Source organism: Budorcas taxicolor, chromosome 4, assembly GCF_023091745.1.
Source record: "Budorcas taxicolor isolate Tak-1 chromosome 4, Takin1.1, whole genome shotgun sequence".
NCBI lineage: Eukaryota > Metazoa > Chordata > Mammalia > Artiodactyla > Bovidae > Budorcas > Budorcas taxicolor.
In genome coordinates, this window is record NC_068913.1 from 99521116 (window position 1) to 99534292 (window position 13177).

Below are 13177 nucleotides of genomic sequence, written 5' to 3' on the forward strand. Positions count from 1 at the left end.
AAGTTGATTCTGGAAGCATCTCCTTGAACTGTTAATTATCCTAGGGATTATGTGGCAAGACTGCAATGGGTGTGTGAACAGTATTCATGTGTTACTAATGCATAATGACTGAAATATGGCTGTGTATTATGAACCTTCACAAGGCATTAGTCAATAGGTACATGGCATCCATTCATCATTTTAGCCTGCACAGGGAGTATCTGACACAAGAGAAATTAAAGGGGAACTACTGAACTGTTATCTTTACCCCATCCTAGGAAAGTGGCCACACTTTTCCTCACAGAGTAGAAATACTCTTAGCAAGATTTACACCTGCAAACCCTGCACTGTGTGTTAGCGAGTTGCTTCTCTCTGTATATCTTACTTCCAGCCTCCTTCCTAGGGAGCTGTCATCAGCTACGTAGCTAGTCTTGGTGATTGTGTGCTTGGTGGCTGAGTCAACTGTGTCTTGCAGTTAAGTCAGTTGTCCGTGTGTTTTCCACATAGCAATAGGATCAGAGTGACCAGTGCTTATAATTTTACCTATTTTCTCTACAATGACAGTAGCTTATCAGATTTTGGCATTAAATGTATCAGTTCGGTTCAGTCCAGTCACTCAGTCATATCCGACTGCTTGCCACCCCATGGACTGCAGCACACCAGGCTTCTCTGTCCATCACCAGCTCCCCAAGCTTACTCAAACTCATGTCCATTGAGTCGGTGATGCCATTCAACCATCTCATTCTCTGTCGTCCCTTTCTCCTCCCGCCTTCAATCTTTCCCAGCATCAGGGTCTTTTCAAATGAGTCAGTTCTTTGCGTCAGGTGGCCATAGTATTGGAGTTTATTAAATGTATAAAGCTAGTTGAATTGTTCCTTTACCTGAAGCTATAGATAAAGGAGAAGGATACTGAGTTTTTGTCATTTTTTTCATTCAGCACATCTTTATTAAATATATAATAGTTTAGCAGCGGTGGTAATAGTAATTGATTTGCTTCCCTGGTGGCTCAAACAGTAAAGAATCTGCCTGCAATGCAGGAGATGTGAGTTCAGTCCCTGGGTCGGAAAGATCCCCTGGAGAAGGGAATGGCAATGCACTCCAGTATTCTTGCCTGGAGAATTCCATGGACAGAGGAGCCTGGCAGGCTACAGGCATGGGGTCATAAAGAGTTGGACACAACTGAGTGACTGACACGCACAATAGGAATCGCCATATATTAAGGACTATTCTTAATATATAAACTATTCTAAGTGTTTATATATTTTCTCTTTAATATTAAGAATCTCATGAGGAAGGTATGAGGATTCTCTTTTACAAGTAGAGAATCTGATATGGAGAAGTTCGCCCAAATGGTATATGAGAATTTGAACTCAGATTTGTCTGTCTCCAAAGGGTACCATCTTGTTCATTGAACTTGATACTTGATGGCCGATTCCAGAAACTACATTATATGCTGGGTCTGCAAAGATAAAAGTGAGATTGTACTTGCTGTCCATCAAAAGGTGATGATGATTTTTCAGCTTGGCCCAAATTTTTGAATGATGTAGCTGCCTGAACAGGAAACTCGTGGGGGAAAAAAAAAGACAACAAGAAAAAATTTAGAAGAAGAGAGACTCCATATGGGACTTTCTAGTTTTATCTTTATTTGTGGAACATTTTTTTGTTTGTTTTTTGGGTTTGGGGTTTTTGCTGTCATATTGGGATCTAAGCTTTTTTTCTCTTTGGTTCAATTTCACTGTTTGTAAACGGACCTATATGTTTCTAATTTAGCCAGTGAATAAGCCATCCCCTGAGGCTCTTCGGAAGATTTACAAATGCAAAGCTGGAGGGATCCTGTTTGAACACATGGATAAACTTTATCTCTTTGCCATAAAATATTTTTGCCTCTATAATTCTGTTAAAACTCAAATCTGTGTTGTTTTTTTCACCTACACTCTCTTGTTAAATAGTTACTAACATTTTAAGATGCTCTATGATGCAGGGATTTACAAGCATACAGAAGGCTTACAAAGTCCATGGAAATCTAAGATAGCTCCACAATAGTGCCTTTTTCAACAGAAGAACGGGAGCTATTCATTAACTCTTCTCCCCACTTTCTCTTTCCTTTCTGGCAGGACCTGAATGAGCCAAACCACACTCGTTTTTAGTAGATGATTAGGTTTTTTACCAAGCCTGGGGGAGGATTATTTGGAATGAAAGGAAAGTCAATCTTAATGTTTTGCCCCCAGGACTGAAAGAGACTGAGGTCTGTTCTGTCATTGTCCCAATGTGTAAAGACCATGTGTGTGTGCTGTTTGCACTGCAGGAGCTCCGTGTAATGAAGGACCAAGGCTTGTTCAGGCTTGTGGCCATCAAGCATTGCGTCATGAGAAACCGGATGTGATTTTCCTGCTATGGAACCAGGCGGTGTGAGCCTCTTCTCCAGTGGTAGCCCAAGGAAACAGCTTTCTTTTTTTTTTTTTTTTTTTGGTACCTTGGTTCTTATTTTTGATTTGCTCTTCACAATGGGTCTTACACCAGTCTCCTTTCTTTTCCCTATATAGGTCAGTATTTGGCATAATTTTGCAATTTCAAACACTCATAGGCTTTCCAGAGCTTCAATTTCTTACCCTGAAAAAGAATAACATCACAGGCCAATGAACTGTTTGGAAGACATTAGGTTAATGTCATGTGAAGTTGTTAATATAATGGGAAAAAAAGTTTATGAAATTCTTTGGTCCTTCACTTGAAGATTAAATTGAATAGGCATTATTGCTGAGTGTAAAGAAGAGCTATAGGCTATGAGAGATGCCAGGAGAAGTAAGTTATTGCCTCTGTTGTCATAGATCTCACAATCCACTAGGCATTCTGTAGGCAAATACAGCCCAAGATGGAAGTGTTGAGGCTAGAAGGAGGAAGCCGAGAGTTACTGGAGTTCAGAGGGTGATCCCTAGCTCTGTAGCAGGCCCTGTGTTAGGGACCACATTTCCCATTTGATCCTCACAGCAACTCTCCAAGCTGAAGAGAGGAGGAAAACAAGGTTTAGGATTGTTGAGAAATGTCTTCTAGAGGTAATAAAAAGTGAAAGAATAAATGTTACTCCTTTTTGGAAGCAGTAGAAAAAGAGTTTGTTTTCATTGAGATGAAGATTACTCTTGAGCATCATCCTTAAAATTAAATGCGTGGTTTTTTTTTTAATTAAAATATGGTCAGTTTACAATGCTGTGTTCGTTTCTGGTGTACAGCAGATTATTTCAGCCATACATACATACACGTGTGTGTATATGTGTGAGTATATTCTTTTTCACATTCATTTCCATTATAGTTTATTATAAGATACTGACTATAGTTCCCTGTGCTATACAACAGGACCTGTTTACCTATTTTATATATAATAGTGTGTATCTATTAATCCCAAATTCCTAATTTATCCCTCCCCCCCATTTCCCCTTTGGTAACCATAAGTTTGTTTTCCATGTCTGTGAGTCTATTTCTGTTTTATAAATGAGTTCATTTGTATAATATTTTCAGATCCCACATATAGGTGATATCATATTTGTCTTTGACTCTCTTCACCTAGTAAGAAAATCTCTAGGTCCATCCAAGTTGTTGCAAATGGCAAAAGTACAAGTTCTTTATAAATTTGGTCTTTGGATTCTTTTGGTTTGGGTTTTGGTTTGGTTTGGTTTTTGCTTTATCATAATACATTCTGTTATTGAACATCTGGGGACATTGGGTTGGCAGTGAGTGGGACAGGCATATTTTTTCAGCCCCAAAGAGTTCTATAGTTAGGGGACTGTCCGACATTTCAGAGGAGAGAGAGGGAAGTGAGAGGGAGAAGTTCCAAAAAGCACTAAGAATTTATATTGCCCATTGTCTTACGATTAATAGTGAGAAAAGATGTAACACATGATCATTAAATAAAAAACAGTAGCACAACTGAAATTATTTGCAGGGCAGCAGTGGAGACACGGACAGAGAGAACAGACTTACGGACTCAGCGGCAGGGGGAGGAATGAGAGAGGGGATGTATGGAGCGAGTAACGGGGAAGCTTACGCTGCAATATGTAAAATAGATAGCCAGTGGAAACTTGCTGTATGACTCAGGAAACTCACATCAGGGCTCTGCAACAACCTAGAGGGGTCGGATGGGGAGGGGGGTTCACGATGGGGAGACATATGCACACTTGGGCTTCCCTGCTGGCTCAGTCAGTAAAGAAACTGCCAGCAGTGCAGGAGACCCGGTTCCATCCCTGGGTCAGGAAGATGCCCTGGAGAAGGAAATGGCAGCCCACTCCAGTATTCTTGTCTAGAGAACCCCATGGACAGGGGAGCCTGGCAGGCTACAGTCCATGGTGTTGCAAGAGTCACACATGACTTAGAAACTAAACCACCAACCACCACCACCATGGCTGACTCATGTTGATGTTTGGCAGAAACCAACACAATTCTGTAAAGCAATTATCCAAACACAGTTCTGTAAAGCAATTATCCGTCAGTTAAATAAACTTTTTAAAAGAAAAAAAACAGTACCACAGAAAAGAAAGTCGGTCCCTGCTTCCTGTAGTCACTGGAAGCATTCTTTTGATCATGAACTTACTATCAATAAGGAGGTTACACCCCAAAAAACAAATATAAGTAAAACACCTTCCCCTCATCCTTCACTTCCCCCCATTCTTAAGTTCTTTTTCCTTCCTGATAATGATTTTTTTCACTTTTCCCTGTTCCAGTTTTTAAAAGTCTCTTTTATTTGCCCTTCTTCCCCCAAAAGGGTAGACGAGAGAGAGCTCCCTTCCAGAAGCAGCAGTGAAAAGGCTTAGCATTCTTCTTGCATGGCTTTGAGATACAGAAGGATTCCTAGGTTGAGTGTGATGTCTCATGGAGCAGGCTGTATTTCCAAAGCAGGTTATACACATAAGTGTCCATGTGCATACAGTCTGATCTGACTGATGCACAGTGCGTCCCCGTACTTCACAATCACAATTTTTTTAGGTCAAGGAGCAGTTTGCATCAGCGTATTTTGCTTTTCAGTGTCAATTGACTTTGCTAGTTTAAACCCCAAATTTCTAAAGGTATCAGTGCTGAAAAGAGGTAGTTGTTGTTTGGGGACAGGAGAACCAGTTCTTTCAGAAGTAAAATGGAGAGAGCCTAGCAAACATGTTTCTTAGATAAGGCCCATTCTTACATTGAAAAGAACTTAAAACTTGAGTCGTTAGAGGATGGGAGAAAGTGACTGTATGACTTAATAATAGGGGTTAAAGCTAGGACTATTGACAAAGAGAAGCTAGGTATTAAAATAGGTTTCAAGAAAGAGAAAGAATGTTCAGAAGAGTCACCATGAAATGTCAGCTTGGAGTAAGTGACTTGGTTAAGGAGGAAGGACATCCCTATGCTAAGAAGATTCAACATAGATGCTAATAAGACAGTAGACCCTTTAGCATGTGAAGATCACCTCTCCATCCCAGAAGCCTGTAGGTTTCATAAATAGGGAAGTAATATATTTAAGAAGACTTTAAAAGTTCCTACTGCGTACAGAGCACTGGGGTGAAGGAAGCTTAGCATGCATGTGTTGCAAATAATTTAAGGGAATGAAAAGTAGGGATAGTGGTGTAGAGACATTACGAAAGCTGAGGATAGAGCTCGCTGGCATTAGAAGTTCAACTTGGACCTGGGGTATTATAGTGTAAGACATTTTTAAATCCTACTGTAGCATTGGGCTTGACAGTAGTATTAGTATGTCCCACAGATATTTAAGGAGAAAAAAAATAGGTTAGATGGGGATCTCCTGTTGCAGCCCCTATTAACTCTGTAAACCGCAGGAGTTCTTAATGTCACAGGCTGATCAGCATCCTTAATTTTATTTTTTTTTACAATGTATGCCAGATGACAGCATCTCAAAATTATTTGCAAAATCTAATAATACATTGCACCAGGAGTTAGGAAGGTCCTGTTACAATTTTCTAAATAGGAAAACTGAAGATTGAGAATTAAATAATTTTATTCCATGTTCAAGCAGAGATCATTTTGTGGTATCTGTACAAATAGAAAGAGGGGTCAGAAATAACAATTACACCAAAATTTGATCTTCTACACTGTTTTCCAGTGAGACATCTCATGAGATCATTTTTCATCATCTTTTTCTCTCTTCTAAAAAGTTTGAATTCACAGTTAACCTTCCTTTTCCTGCTGTAACCATCTTCCCCTGTTCGATTTATCACTTTCATGACAGCTGATACTAGTCTAAGCTAATATGGCAACAATTTGAGATAATATTGCAGATGCCCAAGGACATGCTCATATGAGTCAATTAAAGAAGTCACAGTAAGTTGCCATTGAAAGTGTAGCAGCTGCATCCTTGAAAACAGATGCTCTTCTGGGTCTGAATGAGTTCAATTTTGACTAATTTTAAGACCTAAACAGATTTCAGTCTGGTTAATATTAGGATGTGGAGCCACTTGAGACATCCTAATGTCCTAGACTGATTGCTTCTCCATGACAGTTAGTATATGCCTTTCCTTGAGAGATGCTGAGTAGTTGATATGCTAGGGATTGTATGTCCGTAGGAAATATAGACCCTCAAGTCTCGGCTGTAGGAAGGCGGACTCGTGAAATCAAGGTGACTTCTGAAGGCAATGCAGTTTTTTGTTGTTGTTTTTTTAAGTGCTTTGACTGTAGGGATTGACCAGAATTGCTTTATACTATACATATGCAAGATTCCTTGACAGCCCAGGAAACTAGCTATAATAAATGACTTCCCTGTCTTTACTTTGTTCCTTGGATACACTCAAGAAACTAAAGCGAAAGTTAGTTGTAAATGCCAAGTCATTTCATCTCCTGCCTGATCTTTATCAATCTGTTATTATGTGAATTATTCGTCATATTATATTGGTCAGTTAAATCATTTGTTCTTTTTGAAAAATCAGGAACTGAGCTCCTGTAATGCCTCCTATTATTCTGCTGGCCCTGAAAATGGTGGGAGGGGGGTGTGTGTGTATAAAATCCCTTACTGGAAGGAGTTAATGATCTGGTAGGCATACATACTGATAAACAGATGATAAACAGCATATGAGGCTAATAGAACTGTGTGAAAAACATAACCAGAGGAACCAGTGACCCTGCCAGGAATCATGAATATTTCAGAAAGAGGAATAAGAGCCATCAAAGACACAGAATCATTAACCACCATGATATGTTTAGGGAATTTGCTTTAAAAGGGTAGCAAGTCAAAGGGCCAGAGCTGGGGTAGGGAGAAGTTTGAGAAAAAGGAGAAAGTGGTGAAAGATGGAGAAAACTGAAGTGTTGGGCAGAAAACAAAAACCATGGAAAGCCTTTCTAAGAAGCTTCATCATATAAGCAATGGGAAACGCTGATGTTTTTACAAGTAATTCTTAATAACATAGTCAAATTTTGTATCTTAGATAAATAACTCCATTGATCTAACTCATATTTAATTAGTTAAATATGGAGTAATTATGTAAAGTAGAGCCAGGCATGAGGCAGAGACATCAGTCAGGAGACTGTTACAGTAATCCATGGAAGAGATGAAGGCTTCACCAAGGAACTGAGCAGATATATAAAAAAGACAATATATTAAGGAAACATTTAGGGAATAAAGTTGGCAGGAATTAATCTTTGCCGAGGAGAGTGAGGGAAAGGAAAGGAGACATTCAAAGATTACTCTCATGTTTGCAACTGAGATTCCTAGATTTATATACCACTGATAGAAAAGGAATTCAGGATAAAGAGCAGATGCTGAAGAGTTTAGTTTGAACATACTGCATTTGAGAGGCTTGTGGGATCTACAGGTAAAGATAGCTTGGTAACAGTTGATCAAATAAAGTTTAGGAATCAGCAGTTCCTAGATCTTCCAGATCCAGGGATCAAATCCATGTCTCTTAACATCTCCTACATTGGCAGATGGATTCTTTACCACTAGCACCATCTTGGAAGCCCTAGATAATAGCAAAAGCCATGAAAATTGATGTGCTCACTCAAAGAGAACCATATAGAATGACAAGCAAGGGAGACCAGTAGAGAAAAAGTCCCTGGGAACCCCAGCTTTTATGGGTGTGCTAAAGAGAATCCAGTGAAGGAAATTATTAAGGTAATGGCAGAGAGGTGAAAGGACAGCCAGAGAATTTTGGTGCCATCCAAGCCAAAAGAAATCAGAATTCAAGAAGGAAGTGGCCAGTCCTATGGAATATAGCAGAGAGCCTTTCTGTGGGGAGCACCTAGTGGATTTGGCAATTAGGATACCATAGGCAACTATTATCAGAATAATTACCTAATAAAGATGTGAAGACAGAAGTCAGATTAAGGCACATGGGAGAGTTAATAGAAGACACGACTATGGAGAAAGCAAATGTTGATAGTTCTTTTGAGATCTCAGTAAGAATCTGAGGTCCTCAAGAGAGGAGTTAACAGCAAGAAGGACAAAAGGCCTGGGGAGAGCAGCGTGAATTTGGGCAAGTTGTTTAGAAAGGGAAAGGATATGGCCAAGCACTAGTGAAAGATTGACAGGTGATAATGAAGACTTTCGGGGGGGGGGGGGGGTAAAATCCAGAAAATTCTAGGGACAGCCATCTGTACTTTGTTTGGTTTTCCTGTCAAAAACATGTGTCATAGAATTAGCCTAGAGTTAGTTAAGAATCAGCCTAGAGGGTCATTGGCCAGACAGTGGCATATGGCCACTACCAGCCACAAGCAAAACTGTGAATGAAGACATTCAGCTTCTCAGAGTCTACTGAGGAATGAGCAAGAGAGAACTGGCAACGTCTGTTCATTCACCTAGCAAGCAGTAGCTCTCCCCAAGACCATGGTTTAGCTTCCTCATGTAAACAAATCAATATAGTACAGAAAGCCACAGTCATGTAGCCACAAATGCTTAGGAATCTCAAAGATGCCTGCTTTTATGCAATGGTTGTAAGAGGAACAAGGATGTTTTGAATGATGTGATATATTAGAAAAACAGCTCAAAGTGCATATCTTAATAAAATTGTTGTTGTTGTTCAGTCACTCAGTCCTGGCCTACACTTTGTGACCCCATGGACTGCAGCACGCCAGGCTTCCCTGTCCTTCACCATCTCCTGGAGCTTGCTCAAACTCATGTCCATTGAGTCAGTGATGCCAGCCAACTATTTGGTCCTCTGTCATCCCCTTCTCCTCTGCCTTCAAACTTTCCCAGCATCAGAGTCTTTTCCAATGAGTCAGCTCTTCACATCAAGTGTCCAGAGTATTGTAGCTTAGGCCTCAGCACATCAGTCCTTGCAGTGAATATTCAGGATTGATTTCCTTTAGGATTGACTGGTTTGATCTCCTTGCAGTCCAAGGGATTCTCAACAGTCTTCTCCAACTCCACAGTTCAAAAGCATCTATTCTTTGACACTCAGCCTTCTTTATGGTCCACCTCTCACATCCATACATGACTACTGGAAAAACCATAGCTTTGACTAGATGGACCTTTGTCAGTAAAGTAATGTCTCTGCTTTTTATTATGCTGTCTAAGTTGGTCATAGCTTTTCTTCCAAGAGCAAGCATCTTTTAATTTCATGACTGCAGTCACCATCTACAGTGATTTTGTAGCCCAAGAAAATAAAATCTATCACTGTTTCCATTGTTTTCCCCATCTATTTGCCATGAAGTGATGGGACTGTATGCCATGATCTTAGTTTTCTGAATGTTGAGTTTTCAGCCAGCTTTTTCACTCTCCTCTTTCACCTTCATCAACAGGCTCTTTAGTTCCTCTTCACTTTCTAGTATAAGGGTGGTGTCATCTGCATATCTGAGGTTATTGATATTTCTCCTGGCAATCTTAATTCCAGCTTGTGCTTCATCCAGCCTGGCATTTCTCATGATGTACTTTGCATATAAATTAAATAAGCAGGGTGACAAAATATACAGCCGTGATGTAATCCTCTCCCAGTTTGGAACCAGTCCGTTGTTCTCTGTGTGGTTCTAACTGTTGCTTCTTGATCTGCATACAGGTTTCTCAAGAGGCAGGTTAGGTAGTCTGGTATTCCCATCTCTTTTAGAATTTTGCACAGTTTGTTGTGAACCACACAGTGAAAGACTTGAGCGCGGTCAATGAAGCAGATGTTTTTTGGAAATTATCTTGCTTTTTCAGTGATCCAGTCGATGTTGGAAATCTGATCTCTGATTCCTCTGCCTTTTCTAAATCCAGCTTGTACATCTGGAAGTTCTTGGTTCATGTGCTGTTTTAGCCTAGCTTGGAGGATTTTGAGCATTTCTTTGCTGACATGTGAAATGAGTGCAATTGTGTAGTAGTTTGAACATTCTTTGGCATTGCCATTCTTTGGGATTAGAATGAAAACTGACCTTTTTCTGTACTGTGGCCACTGCTGAGTTTTCCAAATTTCCTGGCATATTTAGTGCAGCACTTTAACAGCATCATCTTTTAGGATACTTAATAAAATAATCAAGTATGGATATTGTTGAAGGCCAATATATGTGGACTCTGCCAATGAGAAGAGTAATCCCTGACATAAATATACAGACATGAGCCTGTAAAGGTGTACATGCATGCGTGTGTGTGTGTGCGTGCATCAACTAATCTCTATCTTGACTTTAATCTCCCAAGGAGATTCTGTCAGCTTTGCTTTTTTTGGTAGATTTCCATTTGACATTTAAGAGGTAATTAATTGTTCATGTTTTCTTTTCCATCCTCAGCATCTCTTTGCTCAATATATTCCTTCTTGTTAAGAAAACTTCGTATGTTTGAGTGAGCTCAATTCTCAAACCAGCTTTTCAGTGGAGCCCTGGGCGTCATTTTTCATGTTGCTTTACTGAAATGTTATTTTTGCTGTAGATTACAGTTTCACAAAATATAAAGTGTTGTGCTGCTGTTATAAACTACTTCTACCTCATTCATTGCAAGTTTTACCAAGACTGCTTATCTGGCTGTTAACTTACTCTGCTTGGATTTTTTTTTTTTTTTAACATTTGTAGAGTTTGAAAGTAGTCAACTGCTACACATGATGAAATTACATATTTCTGTAAGAAGAAAGGGAGATTTTTTAACTTGGTGAAATTTGTCCAAAATGATTAGTATAGCCTTGGACCTTAGACCTTGAACAGGGATTCCTAGGTGGTGCAGTTGGTAAAGAATCCACCTGCCAATTCAGGAGACACAAGAAATGCTGGTTCGATCCCTGGGTCGGGAAGATCCCCCAGAGTAGGAAATAGCAATGCACTCCAGTATTTTTGCCTGAAAAATCCCATGGACAGCAGAGCCTGGTGGGCTATAATCCATGCAGTTGTAGCGTTGGACACAGCTGAGCACACACACATGTGTGTGTTTAGACTATGAGCCCAGTTTCCTTAAGGTCTGATTTCCTCCTTTTTTTTTTTAAATTGATATATGCTTTGCTCTTCCTGGCACAATGTCACACAACAGAGGAATTTAAGGGTTCAAAGGCCCTAATTGCCTTGAAATATTAGAACACTGTTGCCTATAGTTGCTTTCACCCAGTCTACCAAAAGAAAACGTTATGAAGGCAGTGATCTCACCTTGTATCAAACAACTTGAAAAACGATAGCATTGGAGAGGAAAAGCAGTGTCTACTTCCAGTCCTGCAGACCAAGTCAGTGAACATCTCAGATAATGCCAAGGCTGGTAATAATTTTAAATCTCCATCACTGTGTTTCCTTCCTCCTTACACATCGATTCCTTTAAACAAAATTATTTTTTAGTGTGTTTACCATATTTTAATTTATTGAAATCTGCTTCCACAAAGGAGAACTTAGCCTTTTAAGCCTTGACTGTCTCTCTGGGCTCGTCTCCATGCTTGGCTGAGTCTAGGAACAGATGCAACACTGAAGCGCACAGCTGCAGTTACACTTTCCACTACAGGTGTTGACGCCCTGCTCCGCATGGCAGACACCTTCCAAGTTAGACAGCGTGCCTCGCCAAGTCCCATGGCCCCTAAGGCCAGGGAGCTCTTCTTCCAAACATTTCATCCTCTGAGGAAGAGAATTTTCACATGGAAAAGCAGAAGATACTGATCAATGGAAATTGAACCTCAAGGTGGATGGCTTTATCTGTTAAGTACCTTGTTGCCATAATTAAGCTTAGAACTCTTAGTCTGGGGAAACCACATGCTACCACATGATAATTCTTAATATTAAAATTAATATTGCTTGTGTTTATTATTTATATTAATATTGAGTGAGTTTTCTGTGCTATTGTCCTAAGTATCAATATTTTATCTACATTAACCCATTCAATACTCCCAACAACTATAAACTATTCAAAGTTCCCAGCAACATTCTGTAGGTACATATCCCCCTTTTACACAAGAAACTGAGGTGGACAGAATTTAAGTCATTAGCTCTTGGTCACAGTAAGTAAGTAAGTAACAGAAACTGAACTCAAGGCCAGCTTTTGAGGCTCTAGAGAATTCAGAGAACTTTTGAATGAAATTGCCAAATTCTTCTTGGTGATGTTTGAGAAACTGTGGGGAACTGTTTACGCAACAGAAGTCTAGACATAAGGAAACACAGCTCACATTTTTGTTTAGTATTTTGCTGATGAAAAATACCAAATGCTATTAAATGTTTTATCAGTTACTTGGGAGAGTGAGAGAAGTTAGGTTTATCAAATTTTCCAAAAAGACCTTTTTATGAATTTTAGCTGATTGTAAGTAAGCTTGATACGAGTTAAAGGAAATTGCGGCACACTACTTCCTGCCCCCCACCCTAGGAGATTTTAGGCTTCACACAAGGAGCATGGCTTCTAGAACCTGAGAGCTGATCATTCTCTCTAGACAGGTCAGACCACTCTGTAGTATTTATTATGTTTGGTTCTGAGTCCCCCGTTTCAAAGGAAATAGACAATTGGAATGTTTTTGTTGGTGGACTATGAGAATTATAAAATGGCTCAGTTGTATTATTTGAAGAATAGTTGAAAATCTGGGAATATTTAGCCCAAAAAAAGAGAAGAGCTCAAGAAAGACAGAAGAGGGATTTTTAGTATTTGAAATACTGACACTTGTAAGAATGATTGTTAAGTTGGTAGAACCAGAGCCAACGATTAGAAGTCCATGACAACAGATACGGATTGACCTAAGATGGCCATATCTTTCTTAGACGGAACAGACTGTCACAAAAGATATTGAGTTTCCCTTCACCAGGGCTTCCCAGGTGGCACAGGGGTAAAGAGTCTGTCTGCCAATGCAGAAGATTCAGGAGAAGCATCTTGATC

The 13177-nt window shown here is 39.7% G+C and overlaps 1 protein-coding gene across 1 annotated transcript in view; it reads left to right on the top strand.

Moving 5' to 3' along the window:
* EXOC4 (exocyst complex component 4) overlaps positions 1 to 13177 on the top strand; it is an 816823-nt gene that overhangs the window by 729780 nt on the left and 73866 nt on the right. The gene's annotated exons all lie outside the window — the stretch shown is intronic.